Here is an 18,917-nt window from a genome sequence, read left to right on the forward strand (position 1 = left end):
TAATCAGCATTTGCCTTCTCTCAGTGGACAGCAGCAATTCGCAATACCTTCTCTGACAGCACTGGAGAGCTGGTGCACCTGAATGAAACCCTTGAAATAAAGTAATTACTATGGCAGGACAGCCTCAAGCCTTGAGCATGGTTTGGGATCTTTTGCACTGGGTGATGTGTGCATGTATATAAAAGACAGTCCCTATCCTGAAGCCTTTGCAGTGGAAAAATACACAAAGCAGACAGGAGATGGGGGGATGATGTGGTTTATGGTCCCTGTTTTCTAGTTGGTGATTGGAAGCAACAGGGAGATTCTCGCTGACATCCCTTGGGAATCTGGCCTCCTTCTTCTTGATCTCTTTTAGCTGTCCTGTCCCCGGTGGTTCGGTGCTCTGCCGCTTGAACTGAGGAGTAGCTGTTTCTGTAAATACAAAGATACGGAGAACCAAACCCTGTAGTTTGCACGAGGACAAACAATTGAGCCTGAGCCTTGGTCTGAATGAGAATTTAGGTTTAAAATCATCAGTTGATTTAGTTAAATGAGTTTAAAGAGTACAATGTGATGTTAAGCTGCATTTATTTTATTGTTGCCTCCTATTTGACACGGCTCAGTTTGGAAACTTGTGGGAGGACATGGATATTTGGCATGAAGCAGAGGCTGCACAGGGTGCCTGCATCTGCAACAGCCCTGCTCAGTTCACAAAGGCAAAAAGCAGCTGAGGGTGGGTGTCATTTCTCCGACATATCCCACCGTACTTGTTGGGAGATGTGATGTTCACCCGGAAATTTCACACTGATGGTTGAGCTGATGCTGTTGAAGTCAGAACCAGCTGTTACTAAGAGGGGGGTGTGTGTGTATCTTCATGAAGGTGTTTTTTCTTCAGTGTTGAATCTACAACCCCCCCCTCAAACCCAAATCTGACTCAGTACGCAGGGATCAGTGCTGCCTGAAGGCCCTGGAGGCTCTGGCTTGTGCTGGTTCAGGTTTCACATGCCTATTGGAAAGATTTACCCAGAAGAAACTCACTGTGCCATCTTGTTCTGTAGCAGCAGTTCTGTCTGTGATCTGTGTGCTGTTGTAAAATGCATTTTACATGAAAGACTATTATTCTTAAGCACAGATGTGTGCAGGGCTTTGTTTTTGTCACCAGCTAGTGGCAGCAGATCAAAAAGGCAAAAAAGGAACAAACCTGCCACCCCGAGAGCACCAGTAGCGGTAAGTGATGCAGCCCTGCCAGCCTGGGTCATCGGAGGAGCAAAGGCTGGTGGGATCCTCTGCAAAGTAAAACGCGGAGGTTCTTGATAACCTGCACAGTCTATTGACGGGTTAAAAAATATTCAGTAGGAAGAGTGCTTATCTGGCGGGGAGCTAGAAACACTGTTTCTTGCAGGTGAAGGCAGACCAAGCTATTCCCTGCTGAAGCTCATAACCCTTTAGTTGTCACATCTGTGTGCTGCATGGAGCATGGACTTTCCCAGCAAGGAGGCAAAGGGCCAGAGAGACCTGAGCTTTTCCAAAGCACATCGCTCTGGCCTGCTGTCTTACCTGGCCCTTCTGCTGCTAAGCAAGTTCATTTGAGCATGTGTTGGTGAGGATTTCTAACTGTGCGCACCCCGCTGGTGGCATGGCTGGAGCAGCCCGGGGCCAAGCATCTGCCAAAACCGGGACCCGATGCGTGTGCTGAGGAGCAGCGAAGCGTAGCACCACGACTCCGGCAGCCCTCGGCAGCAAGCGCTTCCATTTGGGTGTTCTTCCCCTCCAAAAATTCAAGTCGGTGACCAACAAGCCTCGCGTGCGTGTGTGCACACGCGCAGGCACCACGTGCTGCGGTTCCTCCTTGTTAACGCAGGAGAAGGTGCAGGTAAGCGTGCAGTCCCACCGGCCCCGGCCCCTTTAGGTGTGCTGCACCACCCAGTGTAATTCACACACTAATCCTGTTTGATGATCCAGAAAGAATGTTTCAAGAATGTTTCATCCCTCAGTAATTTTGTTAACCTCTCCTGGCAACAAAAAAAGGGGAGGTAATGAAGTGGTATTTTCAAAGAACATAAAACCTAGACAGCCCTTCTTTTTTTTGAGAAGGGTTAGTAGGCGTATGGAGGACTTCTCCACATGGCTCTGCACTTCATCTGCAACTTGAAAAAAAAAACCAACCTCGTGGGATACTAATTCAGTCCTTGGTTTCTTTTGTGTATCAGATGCTGCCAACTGTGCCTTAAATTTGGGCCAGATGCATGATGGTTTTATGATGTGATACTGTTAGGAAGTCTGGGTTGAATATAACAGAGGCTGTGCTAATGGGGCTGCTCCTTTAGGGCAACGGTACAACACTGGCTTGGGACGCTTCAGCTAGTTACTCTGTGCCTCTGTGGGAATACCTCTGCAGCAGAAATTAACGGTTGGGTTTACCAGGGTGGATAAGATTACTGAGGCTGATTTGGTCTGTTAGTGTGGTGAGAGAAGCAAAATACTTTCTGATGCATGGGGGCTTGGGGGAGAGCTTCCGTGTCACCCTTAGGTGAGGAAAAAATGTCAGGTTTTGTTCAGGTTCGTTGCTGAATTATTTGTGTGCGGCTGCAGGCCCTGCTCTCATACGTTGCCAGGGCAGGCCCTCTCCTTGCCTAAAATGGCCAAAATAGGGAAAGAGGGTTTATGCTCATCTCTGAGCAAAGGGGTCCCGTTACCCATCACAGCAAAGATGTGGCACAACTGGGCTCGGAAGCGGCTCGGCTCACAAGCCCAGTTCAGTGCATGGGACGAGCTTGCAGCTGGAGCCTAATCACAAGACTGTCCTGTTCCTTTCTGATCGCGTCATGTCCTAAAAGCTTTGTGGAGGATCAACCAAATCTCCTGTGTTTTCATTTACTAAGCTCAGTCAAGTGATACAAAAACCAGAACGCTTTTTCTGCCAATCTGAATTTGCAGTGATTAAATTGTGCTGTTGTGGGGGGGTTAATTTTCATGGACAGATATTATCAGTTAATATGCTTAGCAATCTTAAGGAAATATTTGGTAGTTGTTACAGCTACTTAGCTAACAGAAATTGTCATAATTCCTTTGAATTTGGGCTCTGTAACTCAGTGTCATCTACTCTTTCTGTTCGCCTTCCTAATAATGTGATTGCTGTCTTCACATTGTGGTGACACTTTCTCTTCTTTACGTAGCATTTATTTCCCAGCAACAGCCCAAACTGCTTTGATGTCACCTGGTCTTAAACCTGCCTGCTGATGAGAGATGGAGGAGTGATTGATATGGCTTATCACAAACGTGGGCCAGGCATGACCACAGGACCCCTGTGCATGTGTATATAATTTTTTTAAAAATAATTTTCTTATGCAGGTAGTTCCTCACACTGTAAAACTTCCTCTGGTGTTGAAATGCTGATTTTTCTTTGTGGGAGTTTGGGGCGATGAGTGAGCGTGGCTAACTCAATACTGGCCTCTGGAACTACGTGCGCTTGCCCAGGGCTCGTCCACCTCCTGATAAACCCGCAGCAGCTGTTTTTACAGGGGGAACAGCCAGGAGGCATGGGGTGGTTGTTTTAAATGCAAATTATTGGGCTTTATACAGGACTAAATGGCTGAATTCTGTGGCTAGCGTCATGCAGGATGGCAAATTATGATGTTAACAGTTGGACGTACTGAGGGCAAACCATTCCAGTGGAACACAAGGCTTGCCCGTTTTTTCTGTGCATCTGATAAATACGAATAACTTGAAAAGTTCTCTATGCAAGAAAGAAGCACAGCAGTTACTAAAAATTAAGGGAAATACAGTCACACATCTTCAAATAGTAGCATAAACCCAGTAACTTATGACTCAGGACTGAATCCAATCTCCAAGTGTGTTACAAGAACTCTTTATAAGGCAATTACATTTCTGGCTAAGATTCCTCCAGTCAAAAAATATTTTTACAGCAGAAACATTTTAAAATATTACAATTTATCCTCTATTCTTTATTTGTCTTGAGGGTCTGTTAGCTGAGCAGCCACAGTGCTGATGGACTCAGATTTATGCACACACACACAGAGGTGGCATCTTGGGGTGTCAGCCATCGTGTTAGCGTTGTGGAGGTGGGAGCAGGAGAGCCTACTGTCCACATCTCATTTCTTCTTTGTCCTTCCTATTTGCTTCGTCCTCAAACCGCTGTTCAACGAAGCCGTCAATGACAGGAGTGGAGGTAGCTCCTCTCTGTGAGTCTGTCACCAGCCTTTTCATTTCTCTTCCAGCCCACCTGTGTGAAGCTCATCACATGAGTGGGAGCCTTTTCCCTCCACGATGGTGGTGCAGTTCTTTCTCAGCTTTGCTGGCTCCACCTCGCAGCTGCTTCTTGGTGCATGGCTGTACTAAGCTGCACACCACCGTAACAAGAGAGGCAGGGATGGGAATATTACTCGTTTTATAGACAAGGCACTACGATCCTCTAGGCACAGACCCATGTTTCCCAGCAAACAGTCAAAATCATCTTCCACCCATTGTAGCAACCCAAATGCCTTCCTGCCTCCCTGTATTGCGCAAGCAGCGCAAGTTTGCCTTCTTCTGTCCTCAGATATGCCCCTGGCTTGCCAGTTCAGCTGAAGGGTCTCGCGGCTGAGTTGAGCCATTTTCCCCCTTTCTTGGCTTGCCCCACTGCTATGGTCCCAGGGGGACCAGAGCTGCCACACACTCCCCTCTGAGCGTGCCTCCGCTGCTGAAGGCACAGGCTGAGGGCACAGCTGGAACGGGGATGCTTCCTCACTAGAGCATTAAACCCTCCTCGGTGGTGATGCTGTGCCAGTAATAAAACCTAGTCCAAGGCAAGTCATACTAGGAAAAGTGTGCTTTTCCTGGATATCTGTGCCTGTGCTGGAAGAACGGTACCAGAAGCTGTGGCAGCCAAAGCCATTCCTCTTCTGGTTTTTGTTTTTCAATCTGCTTAGTCAATAAATGCTGTGACAAACTTGGCGAAGTTGCTCCGCGATGCTGGGCTGTGCTGCGCGAAGCTGATGTTCCGCCACAGGAGCCGGCAGTGCTGGGGAGCCCGGCGGCAGCAGAGCTGCTCTCCAGAGGTGTCAGCTTTGGTCAGGTTGAGGTGAGAGCGGGTTTCACGGGATGGGGCTGCGGAGTGCGCCGTCACTGTACCAGCAGGGTCTTGCCTGAAGCCCTGCCCTCACAAATATTTATGCTGTAGCATGCATGAGATACTCCATGGCTGCTTTCCAGAGCGTGGGATAGGAAGACATGGAGAGGGTGTATTATCATTTCCCTGACCATTGCAGGTGCAAAGAATTTGGTAACAGTATTTGCTCTGCAGCCAAATTGCTCTCAGACTCCCTCCTATGTTTATTCAGTTGAAGAGAATTACCCAGTTTTTCTGCTGTGCAACAATCAGGGTAAGAATTCCCAGACAGCGTATTTTTCTTTCTTTTATTTTATTCCCTTTTGAAACATGTGTCTAGACAAGTGACAGGCAAACCTCAAATTGTTTGGTTGCATATTTGAAAGGTACCTGAATGTTTTCTCCCTCAGTCCATCCCCCTGAATGCATTCAACCTGCCGCAGTTCCTGGTAATTGGGCTGAGTGCCTCAAGAGAGCAACTTGTCTTGTGAGCTTTTCATCTCCTCCTGGTGTTAAGGAGTTCAAAGACCTCTCAACTATAGAGTTTTGCAAATACTTTGCTCTTTGGATTTCTGACTCTGTCTCAAACTGAGAAGCAGAAGGAAACATGATGGGATGGGGGGGGAGGGAATTTTATTTATATATATATATATGTATGTGTGTATATATATACACATACACACACCCTGCAACCCTCCAAACTTTAATATAACAGAGAAGTGTTCTTTATTCAAATTAAAAATGCAAAGAAGCTGCTTATAAGTAGTTTGAGAAAAGGAGAAGTATTTGAATCCATTTTTAAGCTCATTTAGACCAGGATCTCACAGCCAGCAGCGCGCTGCCCTGATGGCTGCGGCGTGTAGCGCTGCAGCAGTTAGGCAGCCCTGTGAAATGGGCCACACCGGACATCTGACTGGTACAGACCTTGGTCACACTGTTAGCATGCTGGGCTGGACGAATGCAGTTAGTCAAATGCACTTGATTTCAGTGGGCTTTCACATGGATGAAAAAGTCTACTGCAATGCCGATGGCAACCTTTTCAGTACTTGGATCAGGAAGTATTTTCCTGCTCTAAAATAATTACAGAGTCAGGGCTACGTACTGGAAATGGTTAAAAAATAATTAGGGTAAGTGAAGGCAATGAAGAAGCCTCTTCCATTATCTGTCAGTCCATTTTATTATGTATTTGTCCAGCCAGCGATGCAGATGGTCCTACCCTCTGAGTAACAAATGACCAAGTGTTTATGGTAAAATTTGTCCCATTTATACTATGTCACAATTTTTTAAAAGATTCTGGATTTGGGCTTTACTTTGTCATCTCAGGAACATGCGTCACCTCAGGTGGGTCACTTCTCTCAGGTTTTGGGCAACTCCAGTTGCAGTTGTTCTGACATGGGGGTAGGGAGGGAGTGGGCGCAATCTGGTTCGAAACGCAGAGCTTTGGTGTGGCTCCAGTCTTTCCACCACCCCACTGACTTGGTGCTGACACACAGTAAATACCTGAGATGAGCCAAAGCGCCTAACTTAGTGTGGGAGTGGAGGTTCAATGCAATAAATTAGGTAGGAATAGTGAAAACCACTGGTTTCTGCTATCCAGCAGTTCATTTTTGTTCTTATTTTTCACTTAGCAATCTATAAAAAAATTATTGCAAAACTCGACTCTTCTCTCCAGAGTCAATAACATCCCCTGTGCCAGGTGGTGTAATAATTCAAAATAGGGCAGCCCTAGGAGAGAGTTAGATTGGGTTAGGAAGCAAACTCCAAAACTCCAACTCCACTGCAGCTGGTTCCTCGCTGCTAAAGGCTCTGTAAGCAGAAACCCAATATTGCAGCTCTACAGTACCACTGGAAGATTGTAATTTCCATTCCGTTCAAATTTTAACATGAAAAAAAGCCTTTCTTTGGCTTGATAAATTCCACGCGTCCTTCCCACCTGTTTCCATTTTAATTCAAAAATAGAAACACACTAGTTCATATCTTATTTCCAAGTTGGCAGAAGTCCCTAGGTTGGTTGGTAGTGCTATAACTTATCAGAGTATTTTGCTACTTTTTCTTTCCTCCCCTAATGTGTGGAAACTGAGAGCTGGTTCTTTGGTTGGTGTCAACTGGTGAAGTCCTGGCTTTTCTGGAGAAGACAGCCCAGAGCCGTAGCTAATGCAAATCACCACAAAGTCAGGTAATGTTACTAAGAAAATATTCTGTAATAGGCTGTGCACGCAGAGTTGCTTGGGGAGGAAGAAGAGTTTGGTGTGCTTTAATCACAGGGTGACTCTGAGGCACAGCTGTGTTGTAGCCATGAAAAGAGAAATAAATGCAGCTAAGGGGAGAGAGGAGCCAGTGACAGTGCAGCAGGCACATGCGAGAGCTCAGCTTGAACAGAGCGCACTTTTTTTCTTCACCAAGAAACAGGAAAGATGAGCTGAAGTGGGAGCAGTAGCAGAAGTGTGTGCATGAGATGGATGGCAAGGACAGGCGGGCCTGTCTTGGGAGAGGAGACTTGGAGGGAAGAGTTGAGAAAAGCAATGGCCGAGATTTCTGCCTATAAATAGGTCATAGCTGAAAATTAACAAAGGTGAAGAACCCTTTAAGCCAAGGGGTGCAGTGGTATGAGGACGGTGATATAAACTGCCATGGCTGGACTCAGAGAAAGGTTCCTGACTACGGCTGGGAGCCAGCACAAACACTCTGCTGCTGTGAATCTTTTCTTGCTCACGCTGCAAGGCCCAGCAGGAATCATGCCTGCATGCTCTTAGCAGATGTCTCTTGGTTTGGAAAAGGATGTCAGAAAAACTGTTTATCAGGAGAAAAAAAAGGCTTATATAAAAATCATGTTTCTGCCTAAGAAATGAATGCTTAGACCAAAACAATGCAGGTAGTCACAAAGAAGTGAAATGCTTTTGGGGAAATCAAGAGGGGAGAAGTTGCTATGTGTATTGGTTTACATCCCATTTGAATGTCCAGTTCAGTGCAGAGGTCTGCTCAGAAAGGGTATTCCTTGGAGAAGCAAAGGCGTGGGTGACACAAACATGCCTGGTGCTGTGACACTCTTCCTTGTGTGCAAACAGAGCTGCGCGCTCCCCCAAACGTGTTCCTGCCCATGTCTGATGGGGGGAGCGGGTGGGAGCCGAAGGTCTCCCGAGGAGAGAGGAGAAGGGTGGATATGTGCCCCGGCGTGTGGGGAGGTACCTGCGCAATGCCTGGCCTCGAAACCGCACGTAGCTTTCTCTTACCAAGGAGCAGGCAGATGTATCGCACAGCTGACAGCAACAGCCCCCCCCCCCCCCCCCCCCCCCGTACCTGCTCGTGTTCGAGGGTTACCGGCCCCAGGGGAACCCCTGTGCTGTCCCTGCTTGAGGGGCTGCTTTCTATACAGCTTGTCAACATGGAGGAAGTTTTCTTTTTTTAAACTGTGGGTAATGTTAAGAATAAAAAGACTTTAGTGAATAATCCTAAATAAGGAGCAAGCATTTAAACAAAGAGCCACTGTGGAATTTACAAACGCATGAATTAGCCCATTGTAAAATGGACAGCACTTTACTCAAGGGTGCAGCGGCTACTTCCAGCCTTTCAAACTTCCACCAAGGTTTAGAGGCTAAGTGTGAAAGAAGATAAAGAAGAGAGATGTTAATCGCTGATGGGATTTCACCTCTCCTGAGACTGTCGATAGGACGTAAGCATGAGTCCATCTTCAGTACACCTGGATTGGCTTCAGTCCTCCTGCAGCTGATGAAGGACATACAGAGCAGCAGAACAGATCTGCTGGGAAAATTTAGCTGGTCAGCCTGAAAGTCCCTCGCATCTCCGTCCCCGTCCCCATCCAGTCAGCACGTTAGACCTCCCTTTATTTTGCAACTGTGCACAAAAATAATGGGTCCAAGCATAGCAGTACGCTGGTGTTACATAGAGTGACTAGGTTGTGCAATTTCTATTGCCATACAGGAACACTGCTTGCTTTTATGCTTTAAAGTCAATGAGAAGAAAAGTAGAAAAAAAATTGTCCTGCCTTTGCTCTTTGGCAGAAGAGCAATAATTTCAGTGCACCCTCCCCCCCCCACCCCCCCACCCCCCCCATGTGCTTTGCTGTGTTACAGGCAGTGGTGTTGCTTGCAATGAAATGCCACAGCTGTGAACTTTGCTTCGTGTTAGGCAGGAATGAAATGTTCTCTCCTTCACTTCTGTTCGCAACACAGGCGACATGATTCTCTATTACGTTACCTGAGTGATCAACATCCAAATTATTCGTCCAGACAGAGTGTAGCAGGGCAAAAAAACCCACCCAAGAAGTCTGTGGTGTAACTTCAAATACATATATGAGTATTTCCATGCTTGCAACTCTCCTGTGTAGGTGTCTAGCAATTCCCACTGATTATCTAACCATGTGTTTTATTTTTCTCTTTTTTAAAAAAAATAATAAATGATTCAACACATTTTTTTTTTGTGGCATGTTAGATTGGCTAAAATAACACGTGGCCGTATCCTGCTCTGATTGAATTTAATGTTACCATTCCTACTGACTAAACTGATTCAGCATTAGGCCCTCAGTGTAGAAAAGTCCACGCTATGTGTAGAAGTAGCCAGGGCTGTAAATACAGTCCCTGTAGCTTGGGGACATACTGAGCTCGTTTGGTACAGAAATAGTATTATTTCATAATCTGGATACAGATGGTTCAATCCTGCCCAGTACAGGCAAAGCTCCCACTGAATTAAGAAGAGAAAAAAAACAGGTTGAAAATTTGCGATTGCAATTGAGGTCACTATAGCACAATCGGTGCGGTTCTGAAACATGCAGATGTTGCAGTTTTTCACTGGAAGAAGTCATGGCCCAAACATGCTGCTCAGCTCGGAATGTTCACAGCAAGAATTGTACAATTCATGCAGCAAGGGCTGGCTCCCCTTCCAGTTATGCTCTCTGTAAGTGCCTGGCTCTCATGCCTGTGATAGTTTTCTGCAGTGGATTACCTGTATGTCCAGCAAACAGGTTTTCCAGGTGCAAAGTGGTGCACGGAACAACGCCCAGAGGGGTAACGCTCAGAAACTCATGATAACTTCATGCGGTAGGTCCTGCACCACAACAGAGCCAGGGCAGACCTGAGTCACAGTCCTCAGGGATGCCTCACAAACGCATGGCTTTCTAGGATGAGGCACAAGTTAAGTCTCAGGTTAAATTTATCACAGGTTTGGCCCTTCCTCCTAAACCACTCGGACAGCTGACTGGCGGGGGAGTGAGAACGATCCGGGACAACAGAGGAGTGGCAGGATTTTGTGAAACGAGGAAATGGCTTGCGGATGGAAACTGCCCGGTGGGGTTTCACGCTGCCGTGATGTTAATCCTCCAGGAGAACTGGATCTATACTGAGGCAAGGTGAAGAGAAAAATTTCTTCAGCTGGCATGTGCAAGCAGGGTGATTTCAGATGAACTTGCTCCTCGGTGTAGCTGAGAATTCCCCAAGAGGAGGGCAGCTGAGAGCAGCAACAGGTATTGCTCTGGGACATCAAGGCCGCCGTTTAGGATGCTGTGGTCTCTTGCAATAGAGATACTGCAATAATGCCCTCACTAAGGACACATTTTGTGTTTTTGGCTGATACACTACAGGAATTCAGTGCAGAAGGCGTGCAGCTCACCTATAAACACAAGTGATTCTGTATTTGGCAAAAAAAAAGGCATTGTAGTTGAGTCTTTCCTTCGTCTGATGGTCTGCACTGTTTATGGAGAAACCGTGATCATCAGGGTCAGATGATCTGACAGTTATTAAAAACAACAGGCCAACAAATGACATCTACCTGGCCATGGAATGAAATACTTGACACACCAGATGGGCCGCCTTATCACCAATTTCTCCAGCTTACCCACTCAATATTGATAACGTGCTCAGAGGAGTTAGGAGAGTCATGCCAATAATCACAAATGCCTAAAGACTGTCTGCAACAGGGCTTCATGATAAGAGATGAGAAAGTAAAGTTCTTTTCCAAAGTTAGAAGATGTTAAAAGCTGTCTTTTTGGAAGATGGGGATAAAGCTCTGTTCGCTATTGTGGGAGGTTACTGGCGAGTCCCCTCAAGGCTTTGGCTAGGATGTCTGCCACACATCTTTCTGCAAGAGAGAGGTTTTTGTGCATTACTTAGAACTGAGGTCGTTGAGATACTAATTTGATAGTGTTCAGACATATTCATAAGTAGTCTGGTAAAAAGGATGAATAGTGAGATGAGAAATTTTGCAGATGATGCAAATTATTCAGCATTGTAAAACTAAATCTGGCCACAAAGCGCTGCTGAAAGAGTTCACGATCCCGAGTGGCTGGGCAATAAAATGACTGAGGTAGTGCAGTGTCAACAAAAGCAGAGCACATGCAGAAAACTCACCCCAACTATACTTCAGCGTAGACAAGCCCTAAATGTAACATTTAGCAAAGAGAGCTTGGAGGCCTCTGCAAACATCGTTTCAAGTCCATCAGAAGAGGCAGCTATGACGTTAAGAATGAACTGGCAAAGAGGCAGGGCCAAGTCAGAAAACATCATTACAGCACTCCTCGATGAAACTCTACCTCCATGGCAGTGTGTTTGCCAGCCATCTAACTCCACACGGGTTGAGCTGAACTAGGAAGCATAGGAAGGAAAATGTTCAGGATGAGGAGAGCTGGGCAACAGCTTCCATGAAGGTGGAAAAATAAGCAGATGATGAGTCTTCAGAGTGGAAAGGGATGACAGAAGCAGGAGGCACGGTAACGGTCTGTCAGATCATGACTGACATAGAAAAAAGCAAATAGGAACTGGATGTTTGCTGCTTCTCCCAAGAATTAGAGGGGACCTGGTGATGCTGTCACACAAGAAGGTTTAAACCAACAGAAGGAAGTACTTTTTCATACAAAGCATAATTAAATTGTGGAACTCGTTGCCACAGGATGTTGCAGAGGCCAAAAGTTATAAATGGCTTGAGAAAGGGATCAAAAACATTTGAGGAGGCTAGATCCATGGGTGGCTGTTAAAACACACTGGTCTGGAGGCAGCCTCTGCTTTGGGAAGTCCATAAACCACGGATTGCCTGAAGCGAGGAGGGTACAGCAGGGGAGGGATTGCACTGAACCTCCTCCTTGAGGTTTTTCCGCCTGCATCTCCTCCTGGCTATACTGGGAGATGGGATACTGGCCCATGTGGCCTTTTGCTGTGACACTGGTCAGATCCCAGCTCTGCTGGGTCTGCTTGAGGCATGCCTCTGCTTACTCCCTTTTAATAATAATAAAAAAACCCAAACCCACAAATGCAGAACAACAAAAAAGCACAACCGAAAACAGAAGAGGGGGAAGAAACAACCCCAGCCCTCCACACACGGTTAGTAGGCAGCCTGGTAGTTGTTTTATTTTCTTTAGAGTGGACTTTGTGTTGCAAGTGGCAGGAAGCCATGAACCACAAAAATAAAATAATTCTAACCCTAGTGCTAAGTAAGGAAAACAAAGATGGCTCAGCAATTAGCAGCATTATATATGTTAGTACTAAGTAACAACAGATGTCAGGACTTGAGCCCTTTGCATTCCGTGCAATCCTTCGGAAACCAAAGCCTTTTGACGTTGCTATACATTATTGCAGTTATTTTGGGTCTGAGAGAACAGCAAAGGCTCTCTGAATGTTGGAATATGTAGGTTGTAGGACTGGCTGGGTCTTACCTGTGTCTACCTCGCTGTCCTGCATACTTCTGCTGACTTAACAGGCTAGCGTGTGCTGTAAAAGGCTGCTCTGTAAAGACATGCGCTGGCCATGAGTCATTAGCAAGCATGCGAAGCTAATTGGCAAAATACTCATAAAAGATTTTGAAGGTGGGTTAATTACAATTCATTACACTGTAAACTGTCCCCAGGCTATTGTTAAAAAATGCAGGAGTTTCAAGGTCCAGTATTTTATGATTCATTTTGCCATGCAGTGAAAAACAGACTCTATATCAAACTACATTCATTATAGTTAAGACCACAAAATCTTTATTGGTTTTCCCAACATTCCCTCCTTGTTATATGAATTCATATGGACTGCACATTTCTAACAATTGGCAAGAAGGCATGAAATAAAATTTATGATATTTTCTTACCTTCTACTCGGTGCAGCTTTAAAAACTGCCCTTTCTAGTTGCTTTACCTCCTCCCACCTTAATTCGTTTGAGCTGATAGGATGGGAAATTGAAAATAAACAGAGAAAAGAATGGGAACAACTTCGCCACGTTTAAGATTTGGTCGTCCGATGAATCTGGCTGCTGCATGTGTGTGCAGGAACCTTAGCTTCAAAAGGATACTGGTAACAAAACAGTAATAAAGAAGAATTTCCCCTTGTAGTAATATAGATAATTTTTTTTAAATTCAGAGTAGACACATTTTTACCAATTAATTGTACTTCCAGATGGAGGCTCTTGTAGCTAAGGTCAGGACTCATCTTCAGAGATCTGCTCAGACAAATCTTGCAGGCTCGTGTATCACTTTACTCATATGAGTGATACTACCCACATGCCTTGCCAGACGGGGACCTTTGTCTACTCATAGCCAAATTCTCCAGCTTATAAAAGAAGATAACAGAGCCTCTGACTGTCTTTGCCTACACCAGGGATGTCAAATACTTAGAGTTTCTTGTGAAAGGTCTGTGGGAGGGAGGCATTACAAGCAAGTAGCTTGGTATAATTTTCAATAATGCTGTGTTGAGAAAAAGTTAACAGAGGAGCCAGCTGTGACCTCTGTGGGAGCAGAGCCAAGCACTGCTCATCAGTGCTACCTCTGTACCCTTCGCCGGGGTCTCCTTATCTCCTTGTGCTGGCTGGCACTTGGGCTCTCCTTTGAGGCGTCAATGGTGCCATTCTGCCGTGCTTTTTCTCCACCCCGACACGCTGGGCTCCGTTCACTTTTGCCAATGCAGCAGGCTGCCCGCTGCGCTGGCCCAGCCTCTGCGGACTGCGCCGAGTCCTACTCTGCAGGTTCACCCCTATCTCTACGAGCCTTGTTGTTGCTGGCATTTCCAGTTCAGCCGAGCTAACTTGGGGGTTAAACGAGTTCTGATAGGCTCTAAGCATATCGCTATTACTGTTATCAATACAGGGCAGTGAGCTGCCATGCTCTGCTGGAAGTCCGAGCTCAACGCAGTGTCCAGCCCTGGCACTGCTGTCCCAGGTGGGGCAGCCACCAAGGGCAGTCACAGCTGGATCAGAACCAAATTTAAACATAAAGAGTAAATGATGGAAATAGCCAGGGACTAATGCTCGCCCCCATTAAAAATGTTGATGACATGGACGGATTTTGTTCTTTCAATTAATATTTTGCTACTATGTTTTTTTGAGGTGATGGGGAGAGGGGGAATATTGAAGAAATCTCTCACTCAGGCAATAATTGAATTGCTGGTCTTAGTTTTTTCTTATTGAAACCTCTAAATCTTTCAATGAAACCGGACCTTTTTGGACGCAAAATTTTTCATTCAGTTGAAAAATGCCTTCTCCATCACAAAAAGGCATTAATAGAAAAAAAAACACCCCAAAAGCAAACCAAACCCCTTCCAGCTTGAAATTAGTCACATGGGAATATCAGTTTGGTCTAGTAAGACTCGGTAATAGATTTATTGTAGTGTGCATTGGTTTTGTTTGCATTAGCATATTGTAAAGTGATAAATACCTTGGGTTGGCTATTCTGACTGAGGTTTTCTCTGGGGAACTGGATTTCCTTACATGACAGTGTCATAACTGCCGTATTTATTGGGACCAAGAATTTGTCTAGCTTGGTTTCCAACAGAGGCATGCAGAGAAGAGTAAAAGCTAACTCAAGCATTTATGATACTTACCCTGGGTAGTCTGCCAGCCTCCACGTCTGCTCTGTCACACTGGGGACTGACCTCTTCCTACTGATGTTACTGGAGGCTGTGACAACTGCAATGAAGATCAAAGTGGTCACCTGCACCATGTGATTTACAATGGGGGCATTTTCCCACCAGCGGATCCATCGTATGGGATGTACCTCTTGCCTTCCCTCCTGAAATGCTCTCCTGATTGAACTGGTGGGACCCCCCCCAGTCATTGTGCCAAGAGCTGAGCAAAGCCCAGGAGTTTATAGCCCAGCAGCCAGAGCTCGGCTGGGTTTTCAGAGCCGGTGGGCACCTGGAGCAAAGCACTTAGAAATCAGAGTTCAAGGACTATAATATTTATGGGTACTGTGACTGTGGCTGGGATCTAACAACTATATCCAAAAACATTGGCAAATACTTCTTTTGTCTTGTTTTGTTTTGTCAAGAACTACAGCTGTTCCTGTTGCCATCTCACCTGGAACTAGTACATGAAGAAACTTCATCAGCTTCACTTCATGACATTTAGCAATGTCAGTGCTGTTATTGGACAGATGTACCAGTGGGTGAAATGGAAGCAAATGGGGAAAAAAAAAAAGTGACCAAAATTTTCCAAATGCTCACAGTGGAGAGATTTTGCAAGTGGCAGGTGTCAGTATTAAGTACTGAATTCTTCATTTTCCCATTGGTCTCACTATAAACAGGGAAATTTATTTTCAAAATAGGCATTTTTCATCACTTCTTTTTAGGGTCATGCCTCTGTAAGGCACACAGATGCTGAATTTGGACAGGACCTTTTAGCCATAATATATGAAGCTCCAAAATTTCAGAGGCTTCACTAAGAATATTGTGCAGAAATTGGGATTTTTGCCATTGACTTGATTGGCTCCAAAATTACACCCTTGCTGCTCCTTGGAAGTCATCTTTGATTTGGAAATCATCTTGATGAATGCTGTGATACATTAGTCTCCAAGGAGATTCCTGCTACTTCATTGTTTTGATGAGGCTGTAAATAACAAAAGAGCCTTACTCATCAAGTGCTCGTCCAGTCTTGGCTCAACTCAGAGTAGTCAGGACTGGGCAACAGCAAAATGTTAATCAAATTCCTTCAAATCTCAACAGAAATGTTGAACAGAGCTTCTCTAAGACTGCAGAAAACTCTCCATGGGAAACTGTCAACATTTCTATTTAAGATATTGTGTCAACATTTGGCATCTGTGAACCAGCTGGTGAAGTGTTTGGAAAAACCAGGAAAATACAATTTATGGATGTTTGGAATACATATCTACATGAGTATATACCCATAAAATTTATACATATTTCTATCTAAAATATACAACCTACCTATATACAAAGTTTTCCAGTTGCTAACTATGTGTGTGTGTGTAAATGTGTTTATGTGCCATTTATATATGAGAACAGGAAAATTTTCAGCCAGGTCCAGTTTTAAGCCAGCCACTCTGAAGGCAGATTTGTTTGTTTGTTTCTCAACCCCCTTTTTGTCAAATGGAAACGCGTGGCCAGCAGGTTGAGGGAGGGATCCTCCCCTTCGCTCGGCCCTGGTGGGGCCATGGCTAGAGTGCTGTGTCTAGTGCTGGGCTCCCCGGTTTGAGAGAGACAGGGAACTGCTGAGGAGGGCCCAGCAGAGGCTATGAAGATGGTGAGGGGACTGGAGCATCTCCCTGATGAGGAAAGGCTGAGGGAGCTGCGCCTGTTCATCCTGGAGAAGAGAATGAGAGGGGATCTCTTCAATGTCTACAGATAACTTAAGAGCAAGTGTTAAGAGGACGGGGCCAGGCTCTTCTCAGTGGTGCCCAGCGACAGGACAAGGGGCAACGGGCACAAACTGCAGCACAGGAGGTTCCACCTGAGTAAGAGGAAAAACTTCCTTACCCTGGGGGGTGAGAGAGCACTGGCACAGGCTGCCCAGAGAGGCTGTGGGGTCTCCTTCCCTGGGGACGTTCAAAACCCGCCTGGACCTGACTGTGCAACCTGCTCTGGGAGAACCTGCTCTAGCAGGGGGTTGGACTGGGTGAGCTCCAGAGCTCCCTTCCAAACCTGGCCATGCCGTGATTTTGTGACATGGTCTCTACTAGCTAGGAGCTGGATATCCTGAAAGCTGTTCTGGATGGGCGCTGGGACAGGACATCACTGTTGGTGCTTTCAGAGTTGCTACCATCAATAACTTCTCTCTCCCACACAAGTGTTGAGGGAGAGAGCTTGGCCCCACAGCCATCTGTGGCAAAAATCCCATTGACTTCAATGAACCTGGATTTCACCCTCCGTCCCTGGAAGAATTTTACAGATATGCAAATAACACACTGTCTATATCCCATAATCAAAGCCTCCCCTTATCGAGTTTATTTACTTTTACACTGCGTGTGATATTAAACTCAAGCTCTTTAAACTCCTGCTTTTATTCTAGGCTCAGTAGAAGGACCCCCCTCTTCTGTTTTCACTGAAATTCATCGAGGTTGGTGGAAGTACCTCACTGAAGGTCCCTCATGTAGACTGCTTCCTACAGTAAATTCAAAGGCATAAGACACCTCACAATTGGCTTTTATAACCTTATGAGAAAAAAAAAAGCCTGGCTCAAAAGCTGCTGACTTTTTCTCCAGCAGAGGCTGAGCTGCTAAGAGATTTGTAGCAGCCCCGCTTAGCGAGCCAAGCCCTGCAACTCAAAGGAGGGAAAAGTGTCATAAATCATCGCAAACGAGGCACCGCTATCTAGCCGTACACCCATGGGCCAGCCATCGCTTTTGGAGCCAGCAGCTCACCAGCAAAGACGACATTATCACCACCATGAAGGCAACCTGGAGCCCGGCAATGAATTCGGGTCCCCTGTGTGACCTTGGACAAGGCGTGTAGACTCCTTGCCTTCACTTCCCCATCTAGAAGATGGAGCTAGTAACACCTGATTTGCTCATCATGCTTATTTAAATTATGAACACCTCCAGGCAGAGGCAATCTCTTACAACGTGTCTATACAACGTCTAATAGAAGGCCCTTGTCTCAGCTCAACCTCTAGGTACTACACGAAGGCAAACAGTAGTACTTGGCACACTGCAGATTTCAAACTAGAAATTTAACACCAAATAGTTCTCATTCTCTCCTGCTTTTGGCACTTGGCCCTATTCAAGATGATTTTGTTTTGTTTTGTTTTTTAAGAAGGTACGAGAGCAAATCCCGAGGGCTGTCTGTCTCCGATTCCTATTAAAGTTTACATTACACTCACTGGCAGTTTGTCTCAGGATAAGAGTCCCAGGGTTTCCCCCTTAGATTTTCAAACAGCCGTACGGCAGAAAGCAAGAAAGCATGAACTCTATCTGGTGCTGGAGCTGCAGCTGTAATCAGAAGCTTTATGATGAAGTTCAGCTGGAAGAGCAAAGGAGAGGAGAAAAAAAAAAAAAAACAACACAAAACAAAACAAAACAAGGGAATGCCATCAAAGTCTTTCAAAGACAGAAATTCATTTTACCTTTGTCAATGACTGTGGTTTTCAAGGATAAAGATCAAAGCAATGACCGTGGGCAGAGCTATGACAAATGCCGAGATCAGTCTGTTAAACCCTAGCATTAGTGCTACAGTTAGACTGGTGTCTAGACTAGCAGTGGGTACTCATGCCAGGTTTGGCAAACACGGCAGTGGAGCGCTTGCATCAGAGCTGTAACAAAAAGAGTGAGGCATCCAAATTGCAGAGGGGAGGGAGCAATCAGACTCCAGCAGAGTGGAACTGGAAAAAGGAAGTTTAGGAAAAAAACCCCAACCAACCAAAAAAACCCACCCTGCCACAAAAAAAACCATCCCAGATTATTGCCTGAGCTCAGGGAAAGACAGCTGAGAAGACGCATCCCCCCTCCTGGTTTTTGCATTGTGATTAATGTACACAGAAAGCTTAGATAAGTGGGGGAAAGTAATGCCAAATTCTTATCAATACAGATGAGCTGGCTTCATATTCCTCCAGCCCTTTCATGTGGAAATGAGAGTGCATTTGATGAGGCCAAGCCCATGTTTGAAACAGCTCAGCTGGGATGTGC

The 18,917-nt window shown here is 45.6% G+C and overlaps 1 protein-coding gene and 1 long non-coding RNA gene across 10 annotated transcripts in view; one reads left to right on the top strand and one right to left on the bottom strand.

The window, feature by feature from the left end:
- Positions 1 to 18,917, top strand: part of BMP2 (bone morphogenetic protein 2) — a 142,125-nt gene that overhangs the window by 51,750 nt on the left and 71,458 nt on the right. The gene's annotated exons all lie outside the window — the stretch shown is intronic.
- Positions 874 to 18,917, bottom strand: part of LOC308071978 — a 378,690-nt gene continuing 360,646 nt past the window's right edge. For all 4 annotated transcript variants that reach the window (XR_013931445.1, XR_013931446.1, XR_013931447.1 and 1 more), the window contains one exon: positions 874 to 14,968. This is a non-coding gene — a long non-coding RNA (uncharacterized lncRNA). The remainder of the gene's footprint in view (positions 14,969 to 18,917) is intronic.

This window comes from Falco punctatus (assembly GCF_963210335.1).
Source record: "Falco punctatus genome assembly, chromosome: 12".
In the NCBI taxonomy this organism is placed as follows: domain Eukaryota; kingdom Metazoa; phylum Chordata; class Aves; order Falconiformes; family Falconidae; genus Falco; species Falco punctatus.